Here is a 16,338-nt window from a genome sequence, read left to right as displayed (position 1 = left end):
AAACATAGCATTGTTTAACGTATTTTAGTACTTAAACGGCAGATAAAGGCATATTTTTATCCCCTAAAAATTTTTCATCTGTTTGGATTTCCTAGCTGAAAGTCTAGTGATCCGAAAATTATAAGGATAAAAACTTACCTTTCGAAAATTTCAGCCAGAAAAAAGGTCTCGAAAATTCTAGGTGACCTTTTTAGGGCAAAAATCCGTCTTGGGCAATTCTTCGATGACAAAGACGGGTTGGACTGGAGCTTGAGACTTAAGTCTTTCAACTGAGTCTTAACAAAGTTAGCAGAATCCCGGTCCTTTTAAGGACTAAAACCTCCTTAAAGGGACCAATCTGGGCGTGGCCTAGGCTCTTTTTGACCCCTTAATGACACCATATTTAAAACATTTTGCTTAGGCAAACGTCCAGATTTCTTCTCGATAAGAAGTTAATGACAGGCCTGCACGGATTCCTTCAGTGTAGTTTTTGCGGTTGCCTCGTGTTTCAGCCTAAAAAAAGGTATATTTTTGCTCTGACCAGCATGTCGTTCCATCATAAAATGAATGTGACCAGAAAATTAAGGCAAAAGGACTTTTTTTTGAATTGTTTACTTATTCCATTAAGTATTTTATTTTGTATGCAAAATGTTTGTTTATAGTGTATATAATTTTTTAGTTAGTCTTGCACAAGGCTCATGACAAGACAGTTATAAATAAATGCTGTATTATAAAGGATCAAACCTATTTTTTCTGCTTGTACAGGAATGGTTTCTACTGAAAACTTAGGAACCTAATGAAGAACCTACTTTAGCCTAAATTGCCAATCACTACCCCCAAATATAAGAACTTGTTTTGCCAAACTTGGAAAAATGTAGGTTCTTACACGCGGGTTTTTACTGTATCTGGATGTATATATACTTTCCAGTCACAAACTTAAGTAACTTACATATAACTTAAGCTTACCGATTGTTGCTGTTGCAGTTGTAAAAGTTCTAACTGCATTTGAAGAGCTTTCATTTCCTGCCGAACATAAACAAATAACAACATTTCTGTCATACTTGTAAACTTACTCTCAAAATATTTATGAAACTGACAACAAGAAAATTAATGGCTCAAACCAACTTGACCCGCTGTCTTGATTCGCTTCGTCGACTGCGCGTTTTCTCAGTTTTTTCAGCACAATAGAAGCCTCTATACAGAAGATTTTTGTTTGTTTTTACGAAAGGCAAAACAACGTGTTTTTTGCCGCAAACACGACAGCCAATTTTATAGTGGTACATCACTTGCACGTTTTCAACTTATTCACCAACAGGCGAAGGGAGCCACGCAAGCTACTAAGACTCTTCTAACACTAAAAAGTCCTTCGCATGGTGGAGGAAAGTTTTGCAACCCCTCATCATTTCCCGCCTTTGCAAACGCGGCTACCAGCTAAAAGTTAGAATCTTCCAGAAAAAAAGAACAAGCGATCGATTCTTTTCCTTTGCCGAGAAAGCTCGATGACCTGTTGTCTTCTTTTCTGGCAACCATCTTGCTTGCAACGAGATTATGCGCATGCATCAAATGGATTCCTAACGCACCAATCAGGCAAAAGTCTCCATTGCTTTTCGCAATATGATGAGCAATGGAGACGTTTGCCTGATTGGTCCGTTAGGAATCCCATTTGATGCATGCGCAAGGCATGCGCATAACCTCGTTACAAATGGACTATTTATATCGTATGTGACGACGCGTGTGATCTGAAGAGGAAATCGAAGCGTCCCAAAAAACCATCAAATCATCCAGGACAACGTAGAAAATAGTAGCTGAGTGAACTTTATTTATCTAGCTGTCCATAAAATGAGTTTTCGAAAAGAAACAACGCGATTTGAAGTTTTAATGGAACATTTTCCTCGATTCGTTGACTGTCTCAAAATAGCGTGACGTCACGCGGCTTTGTCTGCCTGTGGTCGTAGGTTTGATTCCTGCCCAGGACTCTGATTTTAAAGTTGTCCTACCCCCGTTGCCCGTTGTCAACGCAACTTGTGTTGTATCAACTCCTTCCCTCGGGCCCATTACACATTTCCATCATGCGTGTATGTCGGTATTGTTTTTACATTTATTTTGTAGCGGTCACGGTCATTCAGTTGTAACTGACGCACGCACGCAAACAATCCACCGATATTGATTACCATTAATTTATTTGTAGCTGGGTTCCTTGTTCCTGCTCAACACGTTCCAACGAAGACTTTGCCAGGTAATGAGACACTCCTAATTGATTATTTTTTTGTTGTTTGATTGAACTATACTGCTTTCTGTTCTTTAATTAGTTATACATTGTGATCACATAATATGCCTTATAAGCCTGCTTTAAATTAAACTCTTTACTGTTTCTCATTGTTTAATAGCAAGAACAAGTAATGCATGCGTAATAAATTTCCTACTCGCCTCTCTTTTCTTTTCTTTGGATTAAAGTCAGTAACTATGTCGGCACACATTCCTTTTATGCACAACTTAACTGTTTATTTTCTGAGTGATCACGATCATTCAGAAGCTTGGCTGGTTGTCACGAACGCAGGCACGCACCGCGCACGCAAACAATCAATCAATGTTGCTTGCCATTAATTCATTTGCAACGACTCGAGGAACATATCAAGGTAATAAGTAACATTAGCCTGAGGGTGTAATAAATTATTTGTTTCTTGTGTGATGGAACCATGAACTGCCCACCATTCTGAGAGAGTAAGTAAATGATATGTATCTTGAATTATTCCTGAACAGAGAAGGTTTTAGTTTTTGAATTCGCTTAGATTCAAACTTGAGGGTGCCACAAAGCAAAATGACGATTGAGAAAGCATTCAATCAGTTTTAGCCATGACAAACTCTTTATGTCTACTCGCTTTAAAGCCTTACATAAAGCTAAGCAAGACCAGAGCCTCGTATAATGTATGCGTTCTCATCACAACTTTGAACCTTGCCGAGCGAAACCATGTATTTTTTGAGTTGTTCCTAGCAATCATGAACAGTCATCTCACCTCGATCCGTTCTCTTGAGAACTTTTCAGCTTTCCGCTCCAGTTCCACTCTTTTTGCATATTAGGCACAAATGATTTGTGTTATGAAAGTTAAAATGGACAACCATATTAAATCATCAAATTTTGCAGACTCATTTCTTGTTGTCGAGCCTCACGTCGATTAGCACCCATTTTGGTAAGTTGCTCACTGTTACTCATTTCTTAATAACACGAACAAGTAATAATTTATGTGTGATAAACCAGTTCTGACGAATTTTGCGTTACTTTTTGTTGTTTTCTCTTTACTCAGTTTGGATCAAGTTACTGACTACGTCAGAATTCCTGATATGTTCATTTTCTAAAGTGATCATGATCACCGTCACTCGTGATCAGTTGCGAATGACGCACCCAAATGATCCACTAGTATTATTTATCCCTTAATGTTTTGTTCAGCCGGATTCATTTTTCCTGCTCACAAGGTTTTAAAGAGGAACATTGCAAGGTATTTGGTAATATTAGCTTGCTGGGTTTAATCAGATATTTGTCTGTCGTTGCAAGATAATAAGTAACAATTAGCTTGAGGTGTCACGGTGCTAAATTATTTGTTTCTTGTGTGATCGAACTACAATGTAAAAACTGTCCTCCATTCTTTTCTTGCACATCGAGAAATAAGTAAGTAAATGATGCATCTTGAATTGTTTCTGAACAGAGAGGGTTTTTAGATTCAAAATTGAGGGTGTCACAAAGCAAATGACGATGAAGAATGCATTCAATCAGTTTTAGCCATAACAAACCCTTAATGTCTACTCGCTTTAAAGTCTTACTTAAAGCTAAGCAAGATCGGAGCATCGTATAATGTACCCGTTCTCACTACGACTTTGAACCTCGCCGGACAAAACCATTACTTGAGTTTTTCGGAGCAATGGAACAGTCATCTCACCTTGATCAGTGTTCAAATTGGACTGCTTCACTGATCAGTTGCGCTGTTTGCTCGAGTATGAAATGACTTCTCCTTGCTGCTCCATTTGTTAGTTCTCTTGAGAATTTTCAGCTTTCCGCTCCTGTTCTACATTTTTAATGCATACTAGGCATAAGGGAATTTTGTTATGAAAGTTAAAAGTTTTCCTACAAGATTCGATAATGCATGGATAACCACATTAAATCATCAAATTTTGCAGAGTCATTTCTTGTCGTCAAGGACTTCGCATTGATTAGCATCCGTTTTGGTAAGTTGCTCACTGTTACTCATTTCTTAATAACACGAACAAGTAATTTACTTGTGATAAACCAGTTCTGATGAATTTTGCGTCACTTTTTGTTGTTTTCTCGACGTTACCCAGTGTGGATCGAGTTAGTGACTATGTCAGAATTCCCTACATGTTTATTTTCTGAAGTGACCACTGTCACTCATGATCCGTTGCAAATGATGCATCTAAATGATCCACCACTATTATTTATCCCTTAATTTTTTTTTCAGCCGGATTCAGTATTCCTGCTCAAAACGTTTTGAATAGGAACATTGCAAGGTATTTGGTAATATTAGCTTACTGGGTGTAATAACATACGTGCCAACTCTCCCGGATTATCCGGGAGTCTCCCGGATACGGAACGAATCTCCCGGTCTCCCGTACGGGTCATTAAATCTCCCGGATAAAAACGACTCTGAACCTTTTACAGACGTTTCTCCATTCTAGACTCAAATTGCATCCCCAAGTTTTAAAAAAAATCGATATTTTCAAATTCGTTTCATTGTTTCTTAATGCACTTCTTCATCTCTGAGTTTCAAACACACGTTAATAGAACTAAACAAAATGACTTCCTTTCGCTATCATAGCCATATATATATAACCGATTGTTTGATTGGATCTCCGATTAACCAATACTGAAAAATTCTTGACATAAGTACCCTGTTTTCTAAGCAAATTCACAATAGCGGCAGAATATTCTTGTATTCTGAAGGAGCTGCTGGGGGATGGGTGGGTGCGTTTAAAGGGGGGGGAGGAGGGGAGGGGGAGTGGGTAGGTTGATCGAGGGGGGAGGGGAGGGGAGACCGGCTGGAAAAAATCTCCAGATTTTAGATCTCCATAGGTTGGCATCTCTGTAATAAGTTATTCGTCTGTCGTTGCAAGGTAATGGGTAACAATTAGCTTGAGGGGTCACGGTGCTAAATTATTTGTTTCTTGTGTGATCGAACTATATACTGCCCTCCATTCTTTTCTTGCACATCTAGAAAGTAAGTAAATGATGTGTCTTGAATTCTTCCTGAATAGAGAGGGTTTTTAGTTTTTGATTCAAAATTGAGGGTGTCACAAAGCAAATGACGATTAAGAATGCATTCAATTAGTTTTAGGCATAACAAACCCGAAATGTCTATTCGCTTTAAAGTCTTAGTTAAAGCTAAGCAAGACCAGAGCCTCGTATAAGGTACATGTATGCGTTCTCATTACAACTTTGAACCTCGCCGAACGAAACCATGTATTTTTTGAGTTGTTCCTAGCAATCATGAACAGTCATCTCACCTCGATCCGTTCTCTTGAGAACTTTTCAGCTTTCCGCTCCAGTTCCACTCTTTTTGCATACTAGGCATAAATGATTTGTGTAATGAAAGTTAAACGTTTTCCTACAAGATTCGATATAATTTGCATGGATAACCACATTAAATCATCAAATTTTGCAGAGTCATTTCTTGTTGTCGAGGACCTCACATCGATTAGATCCATTTTGGTAAGTTGCTCACTGCAGTTACTCGTTTCTTAATAACACAAACAAGTAATTTATGTCTGATAAACCAGTTCTGATGAATTTTGCGTTACTTTTTGTTTTCTCTTTACCCAGTTTGGATCAAGTTAGTGACTAAGAGTTCCCTACATATTTATTTTCTGAAGTGACCACTGTCACTCATGATCAGTTGCAAATGATGCATCTAAATGATCCACTGGTATCATTTATCCCTTAACTTTTTTTCCGCCGTATTCAGTATTCCTGCTCAGAAGGTTTTCAAGAGGAACATTGCAAGGTATTTAGTAATATTAGCTTGCCGGATGTAATAAGTTATTTGTCTGCCGTTGCAAGGTAATAAGTAACATTAGCTTGAGCGGTGTAATAAATTATTTGTTTGTTTCTTGTGTGATCCAACTGTACATACTTCCCTCCATTCTTTCCTTAACCATAGAGAAAGTAAGTAAATGATATATCTTGAATTGTTCCTGAAAGAAGAAGGTTTTAACTTTTGAATCTGCTTAGGTTCAAAATTGAGCAAGTCACAAAGCAAATGACCATGAATGCACTCAATCAGTTTTAGCCATAACAAACCCTTAATGTCTACTCGCTTTAAAGTCTTACTTAAAGCTAAGCAAGATCGGAGCATCGTATAATGTACCCGTTCTCACTACGACTTTGAACCTCGCCGGACGAAACCATTACTTGAGTTTTTCGGAGCAATGGAACAGTCATCTCACCTCGATCAGTGTTCAAATTGGACTGCTTCACTGATCAGTTGCGCTGTTTGCTCGAGTATGAAATGACTTCTCCTTGCTGCTCCATTTGTTAGTTCTCTTGAGAATTTTCAGCTTTCCGCTCCTGTTCTACATTTTTAATGCATACTAGGCATAAGGGAATTTTGTTATGAAAGTTAAAAGTTTTCCTACAAGATTCGATAATGCATGGATAACCACATTAAATCATCAAATTTTGCAGAGTCATTTCTTGTCGTCAAGGACTTCGCATTGATTAGCATCCGTTTTGGTAAGTTGCTCACTGTTACTCATTTCTTAATAACACGAACAAGTAATTTACTTGTGATAAACCAGTTCTGATGAATTTTGCGTCACTTTTTGTTGTTTTCTCAACGTTACCCAGTGTGGATCGAGTTAGTGACTATGTCAGAATTCCCTACATGTTTATTTTCTGAAGTGACCACTGTCACTCATGATCCGTTGCAAATGATGCATCTAAATGATCCACCACTATTATTTATCCCTTAATTTTTTTTTCAGCCGGATTCAGTATTCCTGCTCAAAACGTTTTGAGTAGGAACATTGCAAGGTATTTGGTAATATTAGCTTACTGGGTGTAATAAGTTATTCGTCTGTCGTTGCAAGGTAATGGGTAACAATTAGCTTGAGGGGTCACGGTGCTAAATTATTTGTTTCTTGTGTGATCGAACTATATACTGCCCTCCATTCTTTTCTTGCACATCTAGAAAGTAAGTAAATGATGTGTCTTGAATTCTTCCTGAATAGAGAGGGTTTTTAGTTTTTGATTCAAAATTGAGGGTGTCACAAAGCAAATGACGATTAAGAATGCATTCAATTAGTTTTAGGCATAACAAACCCGAAATGTCTATTCGCTTTAAAGTCTTAGTTAAAGCTAAGCAAGACCAGAGCCTCGTATAAGGTACATGTATGCGTTCTCATTACAACTTTGAACCTCGCCGAACGAAACCATGTATTTTTTGAGTTGTTCCTAGCAATCATGAACAGTCATCTCACCTCGATCCGTTCTCTTGAGAACTTTTCAGCTTTCCGCTCCAGTTCCACTCTTTTTGCATACTAGGCATAAATGATTTGTGTAATGAAAGTTAAACGTTTTCCTACAAGATTCGATATAATTTGCATGGATAACCACATTAAATCATCAAATTTTGCAGAGTCATTTCTTGTTGTCGAGGACCTCACATCGATTAGATCCATTTTGGTAAGTTGCTCACTGCAGTTACTCGTTTCTTAATAACACAAACAAGTAATTTATGTCTGATAAACCAGTTCTGATGAATTTTGCGTTACTTTTTGTTTTCTCTTTACCCAGTTTGGATCAAGTTAGTGACTAAGAGTTCCCTACATACCGGTATTTATTTTCTGAAGTGACCACTGTCACTCATGATCAGTTGCAAATGATGCATCTAAATGATCCACTGGTATCATTTATCCCTTAACTTTTTTTCAGCCGTATTCAGTATTCCTGCTCAGAAGGTTTTCAAGAGGAACATTGCAAGGTATTTAGTAATATTAGCTTGCCGGATGTAATAAGTTATTTGTCTGCCGTTGCAAGGTAATAAGTAACATTAGCTTGAGCGGTGTAATAAATTATTTGTTTGTTTCTTGTGTGATCCAACTGTACATACTTCCCTCCATTCTTTCCTTAACCATAGAGAAAGTAAGTAAATGATATATCTTGAATTGTTCCTGAAGGAAGAACGTTTTAACTTTTGAATCCGCTTAGGTTCAAAATTGAGCAAGTCACAAAGCAAATGACCATGAATGCACTCAATCAGTTTTAGCCATAACAAACCCTTATTAATGTCTATTCGCTTTAAAGCCCGGTCGGGGGTACCCCCATTTATGGGCTATATAGAAGGTAAATATTTTAAGCAAGAGCCGGTACAGCGTAGATTTGATTTTAGTAGTGTACTATCTTTCGGCTGGCGAAAATAGCCTTCTTCAGGTACAATGAGAGTTTACATTGGATTGCTTTTCTGTACACATATATAGTAAGTGGACGTTGACGTAATACTGGAAAAATGTGATAAAATATGGTAGTTACAAAAACTTTGAATTCAAATGCTAAGAGTAACGGGAAAATAACTGAAAAGACTGTAAATAATAAACTGAAATCTTATACGTTCCTTGGCGGATATTAATTAAGACCGTTGGGATCAATTGTCATGCCTTTTGAAATTGAAAAAAAGCTTCCCTGGCCTTACCTGCCTTACGGATAGAGTCTGTTGGAAAATATTGTTTCGATAGCAATTAGTTGCATGTCCTTAGAGATGTTGTGGCTCAAGTAAAATTAAGGCCTGGGTCACCCAGCATTTGAACCATTTTTTTTAAAAAAAAAAAAAAAAAAAAAAACTTAAGTAGTTTGCACCTGATTTTTCTCAGACTTGACAGAAAGGTGCATTAGGAGCAGCCCTCTCAGCCTGTATTACTAATTTACCGGAAAGTAATATGATACCTTCAGTAATGGTTACTTTACGCGGCAAATTTGTTGCTTGTGTTCTGAAGGAAATTCCCACCACTAAACAAACAGAAAGTCGGAAAGCAACAGTGGCTATGTCTATGAATAGATGAGATACGATTTATTAGTTTTACGCTTGGAATCCCAGCCAGAATTTATCCCTGTCCGAGGTGGATTCGATCGAGTTATGGTTTGCAATAACAACGCCATTCTTTTAGGTTGATTACAGACCCTTGCAAAACAAATCTGGAATATTCTGGTTATTTCCAGAATTTTTCTTAGGATATGACAAAAAAAATTTCTAGAAATTCCCGGAATTTACCAGTTTCCTTTTCTGGAAAATTCTAGAAAATTCTAGAATGTTAATGAAACATGCTAATTAGGGAAGAAATTGCCAGCTTTATTCCAGAAATCATAATCTGGGATCAAATCAGGTTTTTCCAGCTTGTTACAAATGCTGCTTTCTAGATTTCCTAGACATTCCTGCATGCTATTAAATGAAAGCATGTGAAGATCATGTATTAATTTCCAGCTTTTTTCAAGGATATTCCAGTTTTTCATGATTTTCCTCGGCCTTTTCCAACCAGTTAATTTTATTCCTTGATGGTTTTAACTTTTGGTTCCTTTAAGGCAATTCAGCCATTGGTAACTTTTTAAATTTATCAGGAGTGACTTTACTAAGCTTCTTACTCTAAGCAGTCAAATCCACAACAAAAACAGGCATCATTTTCTTGTCTGTATAAAGAACTACCAAAGATCATTGAATACTTTGTTTAACTATAAAGTTTTTTGTCATTAGTGGTAATCAGGCAGTCATGTCTTGTACCTTCCCTTGTAGAACCAGACACTGTGTAATCTATGTAAATCCTATTTAACGACCTTATGTAAATGGTATGTTATGATATACATAAATTGGATACAGAAGCCTTATTCAAAGGCTATGTTATACGTATGCCTCATGTATATATTTTGAAAGGAAATGCTATGTTTTATCTAGTCAAATGGAACCTTTACGGAGCATATGTAAAGGCTACCGGTATGTTATGGGGTTTTTGTGTCCAAAAATAAAAATGGTTTCAACATAGTTTATACGTAGATTCGAAACAGAAAATACACAACACATACATAATTATCCTGCTCCTATAAAATAATATTCCAGCAAATCAGAAATGTGCTGGAAACTACAAAAAATCCATTGTAGTCAAGCTATTAACAGTTATTACCATAGCTCACAGACAAAAACAATTAGACGACAGATTTTGAAGCAGTTACATATTTTTATTGCATGAACCTAAGCATTTAATTCATGCCAAAATCTTTGAATTGGGTTGTTGTTTTAAATTTAACGAGACCCTCCATGAGGGTACACTGGGTTGCCTGTGGTAAGTGCACCGTTCCAGACAATTTTTTTTCAAGTTGGGGGGTCATTAAGACCATTTAAGGGGTCACCCAGAAGTCATACCAGCAGAGGGCCTTTGGCTCACAGGTCCTCACACGTTCGCACGACGAACAGATCCTTTTCTGAGGTTAAAAACCTGGCTACCAGCCTATTAATTAATCATTTGTCGGAAAGAAGAAATTCCTGTCCTCTTTGGAAATTTTAGACACGCATTGCTTACATGTGGTAGTGAAGTAAAACAGCAATTTATTCCATATAAAATGTCAACTGAGCTGTGTGTTGTCTTCTAGGAGATTCAAGTTGTCCTTGCATAATATGTAGCTCTAGCAGTGCACAATATTGATTTGGTATTGTCTATCATTGTAGTGCCATGATAGAAGTCTTGGGTAAATAGCCTGAGAAGACATGTGGTTACTAGCACAGTACTGAACCCAGAAAGATTGAAGAAAATAAATGGGAAGTGAGAAACATTGGCTTCTGGGCTGACATGTTGATAATTTTCAAGCTCCCTCACATCTTCTTTCACCTCAAGTTTAAGCGTGCCCTCTGAGCATCTGACAGCTTTGTAATACTGAAGTTTACTAAAGTTAATTCCAGGAGTCCGGCGGGGTTAGTATCTGGATGGGTGACCTCAAACATATACCCCTTTGTAAAACAGGAGCATTGGACCGAAAATACTATTAACGCTAACCAATGCGAACTCAGCAAGGTACAGATTTTGTTAGCTTGCTCTATGCAAAAACAAATATTGATGCAAAAGTAAATTGATACACAGTTTTTAGAAAGAGCAGAGGGAAGTTTCCTGGACGGTCGTTCGAGAATAACATATTTACGACATGAAAACAACATTAACTTTGAACCGTGAATATAGAATATAAAAAGTTACGATCAGCGACAAACATTTTGGGGAGATTTTTGCTATGTTCAATTTTGTTATTGTCCTTTTGGTTGCACAAATTAATCGCAAGATCGAAAGTGACATCGCCGGAATTCAGCGGGCGCCGTGATTAATTTTGTGTCAAATGATGGCAAGGTACCGGGTTTTCGTAAGTTTCTTTTTCTGTCAAGTGTTATAGAGTTTGACAATAAATGAGCAAAGTCAAAAACAAAGATCACAATCGCCCAAACTCTTGAGGTTGACCCCGGGGTTGACCATTGTTTCTGCTAAGTCAAAAATTTACTCTCCAAGACAAGGTTTTGTATCACCAGGTAATTCCATCATTTTGGAAATAGCAGCTACTTTATTGTTCATCTGCGTCACAATTTAGTTTTGTCCAATATACACTAACGGATACGATTCGTCAATTCCGATAGTCCATTGGTACCAATGGTAGGATTGGTACCAATACAAAAGAATGTCATTCCAATGGTTCTGTTGGTGAATATGCATTTCATTAAGGGGACTTTCACTATTTTACCAATTATGATGGTCTATTGGTACCAATCCTACCATTGGTACCAATAGAAAATGATGTCATTCCAATGGTTCTACTGGTGAAACTATTTTCTCATGTGATCTAGCTGGGTACAGCCTACGGGGCAATTCCGGTGGTCCATTGGTACCAATGGTACGATTGGTACTAATAGAAAATTATGTCATTCCAATGGTTCTATTGGTGAAAAAAAAGTTTGCTTTCACACCAAGTAAAGGCACGCAATAATTATAATGATTATTCCTCGTTCTACAAGCCAACCACAAAAACAAGTTAGCTTTTACACCAAGTAAAAGCACGCAATAATTATTATAACGAGATGCTTCCGTGAAGCATACACTGGGTTGCCTGTGGTACGTGTTACAGAAAATCACAAGGCACTGAATTGTGTGGTATTGAACTACAACATTCCAGTCTCTGAAGAATAACAAATAAAAGAGAAGCGAGAAACATTGTCTTCTGGGCTGACATGTTGATAATTTTCAAGTTCCCTCACAACTTCTTTACACCACAAGTTTAAGCGTGCCCTCTGAACATCTGACAGCTTTGTAATACCAAAGTTCACTGAAGTTAAACGCTGTCCTGCAGGGTTAGTGTTTGGATGGGAGACCAAAACGATATACCCCTCATCAAACAGAAGCATCGGACCGAAAATACTGTTAACGCTAACAAATGCGAACTCAGCAAGGTACAGATTTTGTTAGCTTGCTTTATGCAAAATAAGAACATCATTCTAAAAGCTTATTCTACGCAAAAAGTAGGTTCTGGAGGTAATTTTGAGAGTGGAAATCAAGGTTACGCGGCAGACGGCAAATACAAACTCGCGATTTAATAGACCAATTTCGATATATTAAAATTCAGTCCTAAACAAAAGACATCATCACGAGGCTCTGGGGAATAAATATAAGGATTTGTATGAGTTTATTCCCCAGAGCCTCGAGATGATGCCTTTTGTTTTCGACTGAATTTTAATATATCGAGATTGGTCTATTAACTTAACACACCAGAAAGACGCTAACTTCATTTTGACAAGATAATGCTTTACTATTGCCATAAAAACTATCCAGTTACGCTCGCATATCATAAAACATGATGAATTCATAAAGGCCACCTTTTCCAGCGAACAATTTTTGAAACAAACAACATATTTGCTATTAGAGGCAAAAACCCCTTCCTATTTCATTACGTGCGTGAAGAGAAGAAACTCAGTCGTTTCAAATATGCGCAATATTGCAGCAAACTAAATTTCAGGATCAAACCGTTTACATGAAGAACCTTTTCCTTGAATAATGAAGCACAAAATAGACGACAAGCTTTCTTTCAAATAATCCTTGGCTGTCACAATTCCAATTATTTTTTTTTTACCTGAAGATTGTGCAGAGTTGATCACAGATCCACGTGATCGAAGGTGTTCGATTCGTTCTCTGTCTTTGTTGAACCCATAAGTTACCAGAGAATTTTCCATTTGATTTCAGTGTTCTACATAACAGCACAGTTGGTAAATATTATTTTAAGAAATACAGCTCACTTTGATTTCGACTCGACGGGCGATAGATTGTTGTCGAGGTCCATTACTCTTCGCTTTTGAGATTCCAGGTGTTGGTTTTTCACCGCCTGCCTAGTTTATCCAACTGACTTTCCATTATTGAGCTCCATAAGGGTATATTTTGTTTAAGGATCCACTAAAACGCCATTCGCGTTACATCACTTTCGACGCCAGTGGACACAGTAGAATCATTAACTTAGCCTGCCACCAGAGAAATCTACGCAGTTCCACTACCCTCTCGATCCTAAGAAAATGCGCGCAGAAGGCTCTATGCACACCACCACTTACCAGGGGAGTGACAGGCAAGACTTTTACCGACACGGAACAAATGCCAAACACTTTCCGACTGGGATTGCCATACGGCAACCCATTAAATATTCCTCGTTCTATAAGCTTACCATGCAAAACAAGTTCGCTTTTACACCAAGTAAAAGCACGCAATAATTATTATAAATATTCCTCGTTTAATAAGCCAACCACACAAAACAAGTTCGCTGTTAGACCAAGTAAAAGCACGCAGTAATTACGATGAATAGTCCGCGTTCTAAAGCCAAGCACGCAAAATAAGTTGGCCTTTACACTAAGTAAAAGCACGCAATAATTATTATGAATATTCCTCGTTCTATAAGCCAACCACGCAAAACAAGTTCGCTTTTACACCAAGTAATAGCGCGCAATAATTATTATGAATATTCCTTGTTCGAAAGCCAACCACAAAACAAGTTCGCTTTTACACCAAGTAAAAGCACGCAATAATTATTATGAATATTCCTCGTTCTGTAAGCCAACCACGCAAAACAAGTTCGCTTTTACGCTAAGTAATAGCGCGCTATAATTATTATGAATATTATAAGCCAAGCACACAAAACAATTTACACCAAGTAAAAGTGCGCTATAATTATTATGAATATTCCTCGTTCTGTAAGCCAACCACGCAAAACAAGTTGGCTTTTACAACAAAGAAAAAGCATGTACGCAATAATTATTATGAATATTCCTCGTTCGAAAGCCAACCACAAAAAACAAGTTCGCTTTTACACCAAGTAAAAGCACGCAATAATTATCATGAATATTCCTCGTTCTGTAAGCCAACCACGCGAAACAAGTTCGCTTTTACACCAAGTAATAGTGGGCTATAATTATTATGAATATTATAAGCCAAGCACCCAAAACAATTTACACCAAGTAAAAGCGCACTATAATTATTATGAATATTCCTCGTTCTGTAAGCCAACCACGCAAAACAAGTTGGCTTTTACAACAAAGAAAAAGCATGTACGCAATAATTATTATGAATATTCCTCGTTCTAAAGCCACCCAGGCAAAACAAGTTCGCTGTTACACCAAGTAATAGCGCGCTATAATTATTATGAATTCATAAAGGCCACCTTTTCCAGCGAACAGTTTTTTGAAACAACATATTTGCTATTAGAGGCAAAAACCCCTTCCTATTTCATTACGTGCGTGAAGAGAAGAAACTCAGTCGTGTCAAATATGCGCAATATTACAACAAACTAAAATTTCAGGATCAAACCGTTTCCATGAAGAACCGTTTCCTTGAATAATGAAGCACAAAATAGACGACAAGCTTTCTTTCATACAAGCCTTGGCTGTCACATTTCCAATTATTTTTTCTTACCTGAAGACTGTGCAGAGTTGATCACAGATCCGCGTAAGGTGTTCGATTCGTTCTCTGTCTTTTCAAAACAAAATAGAAAATAGAGCTAAATATTGTTACCTCTTACCATTAATTATCTGAAAATAAGTCCTACAATCTTCTAATTTGCAAAATCAAAAAAAAAAAAAATGAAACTGGAAGTATGAGACAAGATATTACAAAGTCATAAATGCTAGCGCCCTCATTTTTTGAATGACCTTTACAAAAGAGTGATAAATGTATTTTTTTGGATTATAGTCTCTATAACTCAATCAATAAGACTGGAATTTTGCAGAGTGGTTAAGCATTTGAATCAAAAACCCTCTGAGGGGAGTCGGAATGTATGGCAAAAACATCTACTACGTGTACGAAATACAGATGACATAAAATAATGGAAACAGGCGACAAGAAACAATATCACACCAAAACATAACGTCTTGCAAACAGTAGTTAAACAATAATTATGTTACCATTTGTGTCTGGTGCCCCACGAAAGAGCCATATTAAATTAAAGATGAACTGTCCAAGTGAAATTAAGATTGGTTATTTAATAGTAATACATGAAGCAGCAGTTAACCTAGCAACCTTTGTAGCTTTCTTAATTGGTGTTGATAAAAGAATCCTCCTTACAAGAAGGGGTTTCTCTCCACTAACTAAAACATTCACTAATTAGCAGGTAGTTTGAGGGGAATATATTTTGTGTGAATGGTGGCTGAGTTGGGGAAACATCATACACAAAAGTTAGGGTTAGTCTGTAGAATGAGGGGGAGAAATTTACAAAGCAAACTCTCAACCCCAAAATAAGGCTAACAAATGAAACAAATTCTGTGTGAAATTAAAAACTTTAATCACAGAAACAGCCAGATAGTACATGTATGAAAAACTGAATCACGTAGGAGGGATTAACAAATATTTGACCATAAAAATTATTCAGCAGACGTGGCCGGCTTGGCGGTGATATCTCCAAAAAGGCTCGTGGTGTATGAGGCCACCTAAGCAGAAACAGCCACAAGTCAAAAAGGGACCTTGCCGAGTTCTGGAATATGTACTCACTAGATGCAGATGTAGAAGTCCTTTAAGGCCTTTTACTGACACCTTGAAAACAATATGAAACAGAGAGTTACTGTATTGATATGTACTATTTGATTGAGTAAAACGGCTAGATCGGACACATTTTTTTTTCTTTTCTTTAAATAAGCCCTCAGACCCCCAAAAATAGATGCCTGTGATCCTTGAGTGTGAAATAGTTATGCTATATTTTTTAAGTTCTCTGTGTGGTGTTGCTAGTCAAGCCTAACAATAAATACAGTCATTGTTATTTTTTATGGTATGTTCCAGGGCTCATGCTCTTAATTATTTTATTTATGTTTCACACTG

The 16,338-nt window shown here is 37.3% G+C and overlaps 1 protein-coding gene across 7 annotated transcripts in view; it reads left to right on the top strand.

The window, feature by feature from the left end:
• Positions 1–16,338, top strand: part of LOC138053030 (tetratricopeptide repeat protein 28-like) — a 35,206-nt gene that overhangs the window by 2,200 nt on the left and 16,668 nt on the right. Inside the window, exons 1-12 of one of the 7 annotated variants that reach the window (XM_068899704.1) lie at positions 1,730–2,054; positions 2,168–2,215; positions 3,122–3,167; positions 3,425–3,473; positions 4,150–4,197; positions 4,449–4,497; positions 5,649–5,695; positions 5,949–5,987; positions 6,668–6,715; positions 6,967–7,015; positions 7,620–7,666; positions 7,916–7,964. The gene's annotated coding sequence lies outside the window, so the exon portion shown is untranslated. Of the gene's footprint in view, positions 1–1,729; positions 2,055–2,167; positions 2,216–2,652; positions 2,701–3,121; positions 3,168–3,281; positions 3,474–4,149; positions 4,198–4,448; positions 4,498–5,648; positions 5,696–5,937; positions 5,988–6,667; positions 6,716–6,966; positions 7,016–7,619; positions 7,667–7,915; positions 7,965–16,338 lie in introns of those variants that run through there. The other 6 variants (XM_068899703.1, XM_068899708.1, XM_068899705.1 and 3 more) reach the window with 6 other exon arrangements.

This window comes from Montipora capricornis, chromosome 6 (genome assembly GCF_036669925.1).
Source record: "Montipora capricornis isolate CH-2021 chromosome 6, ASM3666992v2, whole genome shotgun sequence".
Classification (NCBI taxonomy): Eukaryota; Metazoa; Cnidaria; class Anthozoa; order Scleractinia; family Acroporidae; genus Montipora; species Montipora capricornis.
Note: the sequence above shows the minus strand (reverse complement) of the source record. Positions and strands in the feature narration are given on the sequence as shown.